Below are 12525 nucleotides of genomic sequence, written 5' to 3'. Positions count from 1 at the left end.
CTCCATTTCGTCAAAACGCTCATCTATCCTGCTTTCCAGGTGTGTCATCCCCAGGAGCATGCAGCGCTGAAATGCTTGTAATGTACAAGGGGAGCTGCAGCAGCTACGTTCCGTGGAGGGAGTTACAGTGGGGCAGGAAGGCGGGGTGGGGAGGGGAAGGTTGGGGGGTGCTAAAAACCGGAATATGGATAATTGAAGGTAAGTAAACAATTTAATTAATGAAACAAATTTCGTAGGGCGCACTGCATCACATTTTGCGATGCAGGGCGCGCTACGAAATTTGTTTTATTTATTAAATTGTTTACTTACATCCAATTATCCATATTCCGGTTTTTAGCACCCCCCCACCCTGCCTGTCCCCTGCCCCTCCTTCCTGCCCTACAATAACTCCTTTCACGGGCTGCGGCTGAGCTGCAGTAGTTGAAGAATGGCAGCAGGCTCCTGCCGGACCATGGCACAGTACCACTGGAGGCACTAATAGGACCTGACTGAGGCTCAGGGCATTGGAGGCTGCTGTTGCTGCCACCTCCTCCTCCCCCCCTTACTCCTCTTCCTCCTCCTCCTCCTCTTTCTCCTCCTCCTACTCCTGGGCCACCGGCCACTGATAATCGGCCCTGAAGGCCTCCAGTTTACTTTGCCCGGTCCTGGATGCTCTCTCCCGAGTGTCAGATGGTGGATTGGCAGGAGAAGCTATATCAAGAAAGAAAAAAATAAATTGTAACGAATACTCTTAGTAAAACAGTAAAACATAAAATTATACAGTGGCACAGTAGCGCTAGCAATACATAACACTAGCTTTAATCCAGTGGCACAGTGTGCAAGGGACCCATGTCTGGGCATACCCATCCCACTTAGGGTGAAAAGTGTTACAGCAAACAAATGATGGATAGAAGGCTGACAATGCAAACCTTCTCCTCCAGTCAAAAGATTTAGGTTAAATCCATTGTTCTTTTGCCCATTACGGCACCCTAGTTTGGACCCAGCCATATGCAAATCAGTCTTGACCCTGTGCCCCATGGGAACAGTCCAGACCAAACTGCCATTCCAGGTACTCCCTGGACCGGAAACAAGCATCCTGGGACCAGTTTCAGGGTATGGCACCCTTCTTCAGCCAGGCTAGCTAGAATCCAGTGGCACAGTGAGCAAGGGACCCACGTCTGGGCATACCCATCCCACTTAGGGTAAAAAGTGTTACAGCAAACAAGTGATAGACGGAATGCTGACAATGCAAACATTCTCCCCCAGCCAAAAGATTTAGGTTAAATCCATGGTTCTTTTGACCACTACGCCACCCCAGTTTGGACCCAGGCATATGCAAATCAGTCTTGACCCTGTGCCCCATGGGAACAGTCCAGATCGAACTTCCAGGCTAGGTCCTCCCTGGACCGGAAAGAAGCATCCTGGGACCAGTTTCAGGGTATGTCACACTTTTTCAGCCAGGCTAGCTAAATCCAGTGGCATAGTGAGCAAAGAACCCACATCTGGGCATACCCATCCCACGAAAAGTGTTACAGCAAACAAATGATGGACGGAATGCAGACAATGCAAACAATCTCCCCCAGTCAAAAGATCTGGGTTAAATCCATCGTTCTTTTGCTCACTACGCCACCCCAATTTGGACCTGGCTTGGCAGTTCGGGCTGGACTGTTCCCATGAGGCACAGGGTCAAGACTGATTTGCATATGGCCAGATGTAAACTGGGGTTGCATGGTGAGCAAAAGTATGATGGATTTAACACATATATTTTGACTGGGGTTGACATTTTTGATTTGTTCTGCATTCCGTCTATCAATTGTGTGTCTTTTGCTTTCTCGCCCTAAGTGCGCCATGTATGCCCAGACGTGGATCCTGGACTCACTGTGCTACTGGAATCAAGGTATCCTGGCTGAAGACGGGTGAAACCCCGAAACATGTTCTAGGATGCTTGTTTCCAGTTCATGGAGGATCTGGCTTGGCAGTTAGGGCTGGACTATTCCCATGAGGCACAGGGTCAAGACTGATTTGCACATGGCCAGGTGTAAACTGGGGTGGCATGGTGAGAAAAGAATGATGAATTTAACCCAAAACTTTTGACTGGGGGTAAATGTTTTAATTTCTTCTGCATTCCGTTTATCAATTGTGTGTCTTTTGCTTAACATAATTGTAGGCAAGACAAAGTACATGATTTTAAACCCAGGGCGCTTGACCAGGGTGAATCCAGTTTTAGCAGGGTCTCCCCTTGAAAGAGTACATTTTTTCACGTACTTGACTACTACAGCTACTGAACACATGGAGTGGCAGGCTTGTATTACCCAGTGTAGGCTCAAACTAGAGCAAATTGTGGGGGGCATTCCTAAGATGGCATATAGATCACAGTTTCAACCTGCAAGCCCAGCCCTGCAAGTTTAAATCGAAGGCTCTGAGGTCAGCTTCTTATGGTGCAGAGTTGTGGGGCCATGTGGATGACACTATGCTTGATTTAGTAAAAACTTTGGTTGCTAGGCAATTGGTAGGTGTTCCCATAAGTACCCCAATACTTCCTGTTAGACTCGACCTCGGGATGAGATTATTGTCAGCTAAATTGGTATATGGCCTATCCTGTTCTGGAGGAGGCTTTGAACTACTCCAGAGCTCCAACAGAGCTGGGAGGGCTTAGTAGAGATCCTCAGCCTTTAAGGCGGCTCTAGCAAAATTTCCTGGATTACGTATGTGAGATCCCTCCTAGGAGAAGTTGTGTTTATAACCCTCTGGAGTACTTCAAATGAGTCAGCGGGGATCCCTCTGACCATCCTAAAAAAGTTATTGGCAGCACATAGGCCTTGCAGTAAATTCACAGAAGAGTTGAGTTTCTGTGACCGATGCATTTATTCCAGTTTATTGCAGAGCAAATTTTATGGATGAGATTGAACCTCTTTTGGCTAGGTCAGAGGTCTTCAATCTGTGGGGCGCGACCCCAAGGGGGGTCGGGGAGTCCTTGGAAGGGGGTCGCAGATTCTGTCATAGTGCAGTTCCTGGCTTGGGCTGCTCGAGGGTGCTCGCGGTGGAGGCCTAATTCACACCGAGGTGTGAAAAACATCAAAGCCTCATTAAAAAGTAAAAGGTCTTTTAAAGACCTGTCAAGTACTCGGGTGTGGCTGTGTGTGTGTGTCCCTAAAGCAGTTTCGAGCTGGGGGGGAGGGGGAAGTGGGGGGGGGAGCAGGCTGCAGTGTAGCCCTTTGAGGTCAATGGATATTGCGCGCCTGGAGCTGTGGGTCCCGTGGCACGTCCCCCAGAAGGAAGAAGGTGGAGAGATACTGACCCCCCTCCCCCCCCCCATGAGAGAGGCACAGAAAAGGTGGGTGGATGAATGATGAGTGGATGGATGGATGTAAGGATGAAGGATGGATGGATGTGTGAAAAGGTGGGTGGATGAATGATGAATGGATGGATGAAAGGGTGGATGGATAAAAGGATGGATGGTTAAAAGGATGGATGGATAAAAGGATGGATGGATGGAAGGATGAAAGGGTAGATGGATGAAGGATGTATGGATGGATAAAAGGTTGGATGGATGGATGTGTGAAAAGATGGGTGGATGAATGATGGGTGAATGGATGGATGAAAGGGTGGACGGATGAAGGATGGATGGATGGATGGATGGATGGATGGATGGATGGATGAAAGGGTGGATGAATGGATCAAAGGGTGGATGAATGGATCAAAGGGTGGATGAATGGATCAAAGGGTGGATGAATGGATCAAAGGGTGGATGAATGGATCAAAGGGTGGATGAATGGATCAAAGGGTGGTTGAATAGAAGTATGAAAGGGTGGACTGATGAAGGATGGATGGATGGAAGGATGGATAAAATGTTGCATGAATGATGGATGTGTGAAAAGGTGGGTGGATGAATGATGGATGGGTGGATGGATGAAAGGGTGGATGGATGATAGATGTATGGGTGGGAGGATGAAAGGGTGGATGGATGTATGGATGGATAAAAGGTTGCATGGATGAATGATGGATGGATGTGTGAAAAGGTGGGTGGATGAATGATGGGTGGATGGATGGAAGGGTCAATGGATGAAGGATGGATGTACAGATGGAAGAATGAAAGGGTGGATGGGTGAAGGTTAGATGGATGAAGAATAGATGTATGGATGTAAGGATGAAAGGGTGGACGGATGATGGATGGATGGATGAAAGGGTGGATGGATGAAAGGATGGATGGATCAAAGGTTGCATGGATGAATGATGCATGGATGGATGTGTGAAAAGGTGGGGAGATGAATGATGGGTGGATGGATGGATGAAAGGGTGGGTGGATGTATGGATGAAAGGGTGGATGGATGAAGGATGGATGTATGGATGGGAGGATGAAAGGGTGGATGGATGTATGGATGGATAAAAGGTTGCATGGATGAATGATGGATGGATTTGTGTAAAGGTGGATGAATGATGGGTGGATGGATGGAAGGGTGGATGGGTAAAGGATGGGTGTATGGATGGAAGGATGAAAGGATGGATGGACGTGTGAATGTGGGGTGGATGAATGATGGATAGATGTGAAGAGGTCTAACAGGCGCATTTATGGTTGTCAAAAGATGATGATGAGGAGTACCCGTTTCTAGAAACTTTTGTCGGAAGGGGGTCCTTACCCCTAGAAATGTTTTACAAGGGGGTCTCGGCATCAAAAAGTTTGAAGACCTCTGGGCTAGGTCTTTATTTTTGCAGTTAGGTTATGGGACGCTTAACGTTTGGTCTTTTACAGTCATAAGGGCTAAAGCCCATAGTGCCAATGAGAGATGGTGCCTCGCCGTCGGTGCTCCCAAGGAGACCTTAGATCATGTTTTGTTTTTCTACCTGGCTTATGAGAGCAGCAGATGATGCTGAATATTACCACTGCTCCGTCCTCTAGGCACCAGAGAATATAAAGTTGCCTTAAGGATACTAAGTACTGATCTTTGTAAAACATTCATTTTTGCACTAACTCGCTATTTATTGGCTACGAGGAAAGTCAGGGCAGCTCTCTGCATATTATCGGGTAACCTACCCATGGCAGATGCAGTGATGTGATCTGCTATATTTTGTATGTTCAGTCCTGGATGTTAATGCTCGATTTTCCTGCTATTTTCTCTCATGCTCTGCTGTATTGCACCTATTAACTAACAGTCTTTTAATTATTTAACATTTACTGAATTCAACACTTTTATGACTGTTGTCAGAACTGTAATAATTGTATTTAAATTGAATTTAGTCCATGCCCTGCAGGAACGTGCAATGGCATTCCCATTGCTGTACCTTGCTAAGGCTCACATATGAGCCTTAAAGCGCCACTGCCGTGTGCCAGCCGCCACAGCACCTCCCGTCCTGGATTCCAGCTGGAAAAAGATTCCGGAACATGATCACCTCTGTCTTGGTGGAGTTTAATTTCAGGCAGTGATCATTCATCCATGAAGTTTAGTCAAACAATCCTGGAGCTTAGTAGAAAAGTTGATACCCTTGTCCACTGTTGAGATGCCCAATTGGGTATCATCGGCATAGGAGGTAGGAATAAGATTAAAACTCCTGATTAGTGGAGCCAATGCCGCAACATTAATGTTAAAGAATGTGGGCCTCAACGAAGTGCCCTGCGGGACCCCACAAGGCAGTGTGAAAGGGGCTGATTTAAAATTGCCCAGCTGAACAGATTGGGTTCTGTCGGACAAGGAGGTAAGAAGAGAAAGAGCAGCTCCTCCGATTCCTATAGTTTTTAAATGCTGCACCAGAAGACTGCGGTCTACTGTGTCAAAAGCAGCAGATATGTCTTGCAGTATAAGAACTGCTGACCCACCGCTGTCAAGAGACGATCGAATTTCTTCAGTAGTTTTAATCAAAGCCGTTTCCGTACTATGATTAGACCTAAAGCCAAATTGACTATGATCTAGGACTTCGGTGTTGGAAATGAAAGTAGAGAGTTCTTTGTTAATAATTTTCTCTATTATCTTTGCAGAGTGGCTCTGTTGACAGGTTGATTGGGTGAGTGAATGGGTATGTGAGTGACTTTGTAGGTAAATAAGTGTGTGTGTGAGTAGCTGTATGTGTGAGTTGTAGTTATGTGACTGGCTGTATGAGTGATTTACTGGTCGTATGAGTGGCTGTATGGGTGTTTGAATGGATTTGTGAATGGCTGTACAAGTGAGTGAGTCGGTGTGTGAGTGGCTCTATTGAAGAGTTAGTGGGTGTGTAAGTACTGGTATGCTTGTGTGAATGGGTATGTGAGTGGTTGTACGGGTGTGTGAGTGGGCATTCAAGAGGTTGTATGGGGTGTGAGAAGGTGCATGAGTGATTCCATGGATAACATCATCAGTGATGTCTTCAGTGCTGTCATTTGAAATATCATCAGTGATGTCATGACTGCTGACCATCAGATGCGTAAGGTATACTTATCCCTATAACCTTTGGATTTTTTAGTGAATTTCTAAGGTTTTTCAAATTTTATTTCCTACCTAGAAGAAAGGGGGCAGGGCCTCTGACTATCTTTCAGGAATCCTGCTCTGTGGGACTTACTGGAGGTGACAGAGGGGCTTCTTGCCCCCCAAGAACCCTCAGCATCCAAGAGGATTTTATCTCCCATCTAGTAGTCATCCTCCGTAAGAGCCTTTGCATCCTCCGTAAAAGCCTGCGCATCAGCCGTAAGACCCTCAAATAGATCCCTCCCGACTGCAGAAAGACCGTCACCCATGCACTCATAACCAGCAGACTGGACTACGGCAACTAATTATACGCTGGAATCGAGAGAGCTCTACTACACTGACTCCAGACCATCCAGAACACCGCTGGCAGACTCATCCTCGGGACTCCGCATCATGAACACATTACCCAACACCTGCGAGACCTCCACTGGCTCCCTATCGAGAAGAGGGTCACCTTCAAACTCCTCACCCACACCTACAAATCCCTCAACATCGGACCCATATACCTCAATGAGAGAGTCTTCTTCCACATACCCAAAAGGAACCTCCACTCCGCCGACCTCGCCCTGGCAGAGGTCCCTCGCATTTGCAGAACCAGAACAGGCGGGAGAGCTTTCTCCTACATTGCAGCCAAGACCTGGAACGAGCTCCCAGTGAACATCAGACGCTCCCTAACCCTGCAAATCTTTAGGAAGAACCTCAAGACCTTGCTCTTCGACTGATCCAGAAGCTGCAACTGATCCGGAGCTGCTCCCCACCCTCCTAATGCCTTGAGACCCTCACAGGTGAGTAGTGTGCTTCACAAACCCTTGATTGATTGATTGATTGATTGATTGATTGATTGATAGTAGTAGACCAGGAGGTTCTTCTGCAGAGAAGTAGATAAAGGGGGCAGGCCTCCAACTAGCTCTCTGCAATCACACTGTGTTTACTGGAGGTAATAAGAGGGCTTGTTGGCCACAGGACCATCTGGAGCTAAGAAAACTTCATACCCCAACCAGCAGTGTGCCAGGGTGTGCATTTTCAGAGTGGTACAGAAAGGGACCATGGCCTCCAAAGTCCTCTTAGCAATCACACTATGTGGGATTTACTGGAGGTAACAGGAGGGCTTGCTGGCCCCCAAGGGCCCTCAGCATCCAAGAAGACTTAATCCCCAAAGCAGCAGTGTGCCAGGATGCATGTTTGCAGAGTGGTGGAGAACGGGGGTGTGACCTCCAAACACCTCTCAGCAAATCCAACTGTGTGGGACTTACTGGAAGTAACAGGAAGGCGTGTTGACCACAGGGTTAACATGCCCTCCTTTTACCCTCTGCAGCCAAGGGGACTTCATCCCCCAACCAGTTGTGTGCCAGGAGGCATGTTTGCAGAGTGGTGGTGAGAGTGAGCAGGGCGACCGGTGACTTGCCAGTCTTTTTTATTATTTTTATTAATTTATTTGGGAAGAAGGCCACATGGCCCCCTTCCCTGGACTGTTTCGGCCCTGAGGACCCCTTTGTCCCAAGGCACGGCCTTTAAAAAAATGTTTATATTTTGAAACAGAAAAATGGGGTGGGGGGCATGCCCACCACTCCTGGGCTGATTTTGATCCTGGGGACCAGGTCCTGGTCTCAGTTGTGGATGGCCTGGGATATAACAGGAGCCGGCCCTGAGGGGTGACTGCACCCAGGGCCCCCTCCTTTGTTAGGTGTGGTTATATCTACTAAAGCTGCCAACGCGGCTGAAGTTGACAGAGCTAAACAAGGGGTAAAAATAAAGGTGATCCCATCTTTACGCTCCTCTTTTAAATTACAGGAGAAACTCCCTCAAAGGACTCTAGCTCCGGTGGAAAGTGAAAGTATTATCAGGGGGGGCGATAAGTATACAATCCATAGAACCAACAGCTGTTGGAGGAGCTATAACAAAACGGTTTTATATACCAGAGGAGGAAAACCTTGAGAAACGAGGGGCAGGATCTCGAAAGGTACAGATATTCAGAGTAGATCCTGGGGCGGTCAGGAGAATAACTCAGATAATCTGTTAGAAACACTAATCATAGAAATGAGAACCAATTTTGCAAGATTGGAAAAAAACCAAGAAAAAATTCAGGCCACATGTGAAGCACTTGTATCAAAGGTTAACTCTTTAATGGACCGAGTGTTGGTAATGGAAAACACGATGGAACAAGATCCGGAAGAAGTAAAAAATTGCTAAGAGGAAATTTTGAAGATAAGAATAAATGAAAAAGATCTTAGAGAAAAAATCAAAATACTGGAAAATAACTCAAGGCGAAATAATTTGTGAATATTGAATGAGGAAAAATGCCTGGAAAATTCTCGTGAATTTTAAAACTTATACACTGAAGGAAAAAATTATGAGTGACACCTTAAAAGCTGGTAATTTTTCAAAAAGAGATTACAGCTTTAAAATTAGGTCTGATCTGTCACGAGCCACACCGGACAGACAGTGGGAGCTGGGAAACTACATGCAGGATCTTAGGTCACTGGGTGCAGCAGTCCAAATGAAGTTCCCAGTTGCACTTAGGATCATGTGGAACAATCAGACATACAATATCAGGGACCCGAAAGAAGTGGAAAAATTATTAGAACAAATTAAAGTGCAGGACAGGGAGTCTTCTGCAATGTAAACAAATATTAAAATGTATTTGGGCAGAAGGCCACATGGCCCCCTTCCCTGGACTGTTTTGGCCCTGGGGACCCCTTTGTCCCAGGGCACAGCCTTTAGAAAAAGAAAATTATACATTTTCAAAGAGAACAATTGGAGGGGGGCCATGACCACCACTCCTGGGCTGATTTTGGTCCTGGGGACCAGGCCCTGGTCTCAATTGTGAGTAGCCTGGAACATAACACGGCTCCCAGTCCACCTCCTTTGTTAGAATATGCCCCAGAGGGCTGAACGGACCCTCTGCATTATTAACAATTTAAGACCAGGGGAAGCAGCTGCCTTCCGGGTTGCAGAGGGTCTGCATGGCCCATGCATTATTTGTAATTTAAGCCCCTGGGAGGTGGCGGTCCCCGAAGCTGTGGGTTCCAACATGCCACCCATTTATAATTAAAAAAGCACTGGGGAATTGGTGGGCCCCAGGGCTGCGGGAGATGCTGTACGGTCCTTGTCTCGATTTTTTGAATAACAAGCCTTGGGGAGGTGGTGTTCCCTGGGGCATCAGTAAGCCCCAGGAGGGGGGGCAGGGCAGCCCATCCTTATTCATTTAAATTCCCCGGAGATTGGCCCACCTCAGGGCTGATTAATAACGAAGCGCAGGAGGCAGTGTGCTATTGTTTTAACTCCTTCGCTCCAGGCGGGCATTGACGGAACTGCTCCGTCATCAGCACAGCGCCACCGCGGCTGATGACGGAGCAGTTCCGTCATCAGCATCGATGTGATTAACATTTTGGGTGGGATCCACAAACCCAGCGTGATTCCTGCCAATTTTTCTTTTTTAAATGCTTTTTGGGCCCCGCGAAGTCCCCGTGGTGCAGCCCGGTATTAGTTTTGAGTGCATTTATTTAGTCCTTAAACTATTTTTAGTTTTCTAACATAACCCTTCCTCCCTCTATGACATTCTGCCTATTCCAAGCTATTTGCATTGTTGGTTCTAGATGATTTATGAGGGAGAGAGTGTCCTGGGATGAGGAGCACTGAACTCACGGGAATAAAGTAATTACTCCCTCGTTAGTGCTCCTCATCCCAGTCAATACCTTCAGAGGATATACAAAAGTCAGCACTACAATAATCATTTATGCTATGAATATATTATACTTGTTAAGGAAAGCTTACAATTGCTTCGTTACAGCTTTAGGAATTATGGAAGAAAAATTTACCTAATCATATCTCCCGAATTGAAATGATAATGAGCTACAAAAGTGTTTGGGGTGGACCAAGTAACTGCCCTGCATATCTCCTGGAGGGAAATTTACAGTACCTCTGCCCAAGAAGTACAAATTGCTCTTGTTGATCTCCCCTGGATTGTCTGTAACAGCTCTGCCCTTACTGATCAGTATGCCTGGGTTATGGTGTGCTTGGCCCATCTACTCAGCGTGGATGTAGGTACTTTTTTCACTTATTTATTACCCCATGTGAAATAAAAAGAGAATGTAATTGTCTTTTGATTTTAGATTTGTAGGGCTGATTTAAAATTTAGCCCAACTGGAATGGATTCTTTTGATCCCCTTGTTATTAACTGTAAAACTCCTTTGAGAGTGGAACTTGTTTAGAACCTGTTAAAAAATTTCAAATGGGATAATTTGATGAGTGAGGTAATTTCTCTCAGTCTCCTGGGTGACGTAATTACGTTTAGGAATCCTAGCGTTGATGAGACCCATGAAATGTTGGTTGATTCTAAGGGTTCAAAGAAAGGCTCCTGTAAGCCTTTTAATAGTATTGACATATCCCATTCTACTATTGGGTTTGAAACTACAGGTTGTTTAGTTCAAAAGATTTTAACGATTTTGCTGTTAAAAGAATGATTTTTGAAATATCTGAGGAGGTGCCATAAACACTCTTCTGGCTGAACACCCGGTTAACAATGTGGATGGTGCTAAGCCATTTTAGGAACCCATCTCTTGGAAACTTTAAAATTTGGAGCTGATCTCAAGTTCTTGGTTCTAACGTCTTGTTGAAGCACCACTTTTCAAAATGTGACAAGTGTTTAGAGTATGATCTGAGAGTAGACAGTTTTCTTGTAGCTTGGACATCCAATACTATCTCCTTTAAACATACTAATTGTGTCATGCTGCCCTCTCAATTTCCATACTGTTAGATGTTAGCTCCACAGCTGCTTCTGTGTTAGCAGTGGAAACTGACTAGGTGGAAAGTCCTGTGGAAGCTGGCGACTCCGATCTATGGATAACACGTTAAGAAGGGGAAATCGGGGTATGCGTGGCAAGAACAGAGCAATTTGAATTACTTCCAGAACTTCCAATTGGATTTTCTTCCATACCGTTGACAACAACGAATTGGGGAATAGGACTGAGCAATCATACCACCACTGAATTTATAGGACATCCACTGCCCAGACATTTGGATACCACTGGTCCAAGCAGTGGTAAGAACTGTAGGGCATTGCTCTGGGATGCAAAAAAGATCTGCCCACAGCATCCCAAACTACAACACCACCAACCTGAATGCTTCTGGAATGAGGTGAAAAGACACTAGTGTTGGAATGCTGAGGCTGAGCGTGTCCACCTGGATGTTGTTTTTGCCCAGTATGCACACTTCTGTGTGGGACAATAGATTGCTCTTTGCCCATGCAAAAATAGTGTGAGCTAAATTTGCAAGGGTCATGCCCTTCGTTTTTCCCTGCTGATGGAGATGGCATTTTGTCACCTGATTGTCTGTGTATATTAAGACAGCTTTCCAAACAATGTGATGAAAGAAACCCTTAAGTGCCCACCATACAATCCTCAGCTCTTTCAAATTTGATGAATGTGTTTTTTCCTGCTCTGACCAATTCCCTTTTAATTCCAACATCTCTAGAACTGTTCTGCAGCCTATTTTCTCTTGCATCGGTTGTTATGATCATTGGGTTGAGATATTGAAAAAGTGTTCCTTTTTAGATTGGATGTTTATAACCACCACTGCAGTTTGTTTGTTATTTCCTCCATGACTGGAATCAACATCATGTTGTAGTGTTGATTCAATGGGAACCAGTGCTTTGTTTTATAAAAAATTGATACTTGTATAGCGCACTACTCACCCGCAAGGGTCTCAAGGCGCTTGTACGAATACTGCTGTGAAACCCATCCTGGCTTTTCCTGTGAGGCGTCCACTCCTGGGCACCCCCAAGGTGGAGGCCAGGCATCCTTAGCGTTGTGGAGATTAAGCAAGCTAATGCACAGAGTTGCAGAGTGGGACTCCATGATTGGAATAGGCACCGAGGCGAGAATTATCAGGTCCATGCAACCCTCCGAGGCGGGGAATTGAACCCTGGTCCCAGGGTAGACCTCTGCATCAGGGTCTGCCGCTCTAACCATTGAGCCACACTTCTCCACCACTTTTATAATCAAATATTATTTTATTTGTATGAAATGTACAACGCACCAGCATAGTGAGAAAGTAATTGAGTCATCTTCGCAGCCCAGCTGCTTTAACCATGTAGGTATATCAAGAATCAAAA

Source organism: Lissotriton vulgaris, chromosome 2_1, assembly GCF_964263255.1.
Source record: "Lissotriton vulgaris chromosome 2_1, aLisVul1.2, whole genome shotgun sequence".
NCBI lineage: Eukaryota > Metazoa > Chordata > Amphibia > Caudata > Salamandridae > Lissotriton > Lissotriton vulgaris.
This window is presented reverse-complemented; position numbering follows the sequence as displayed.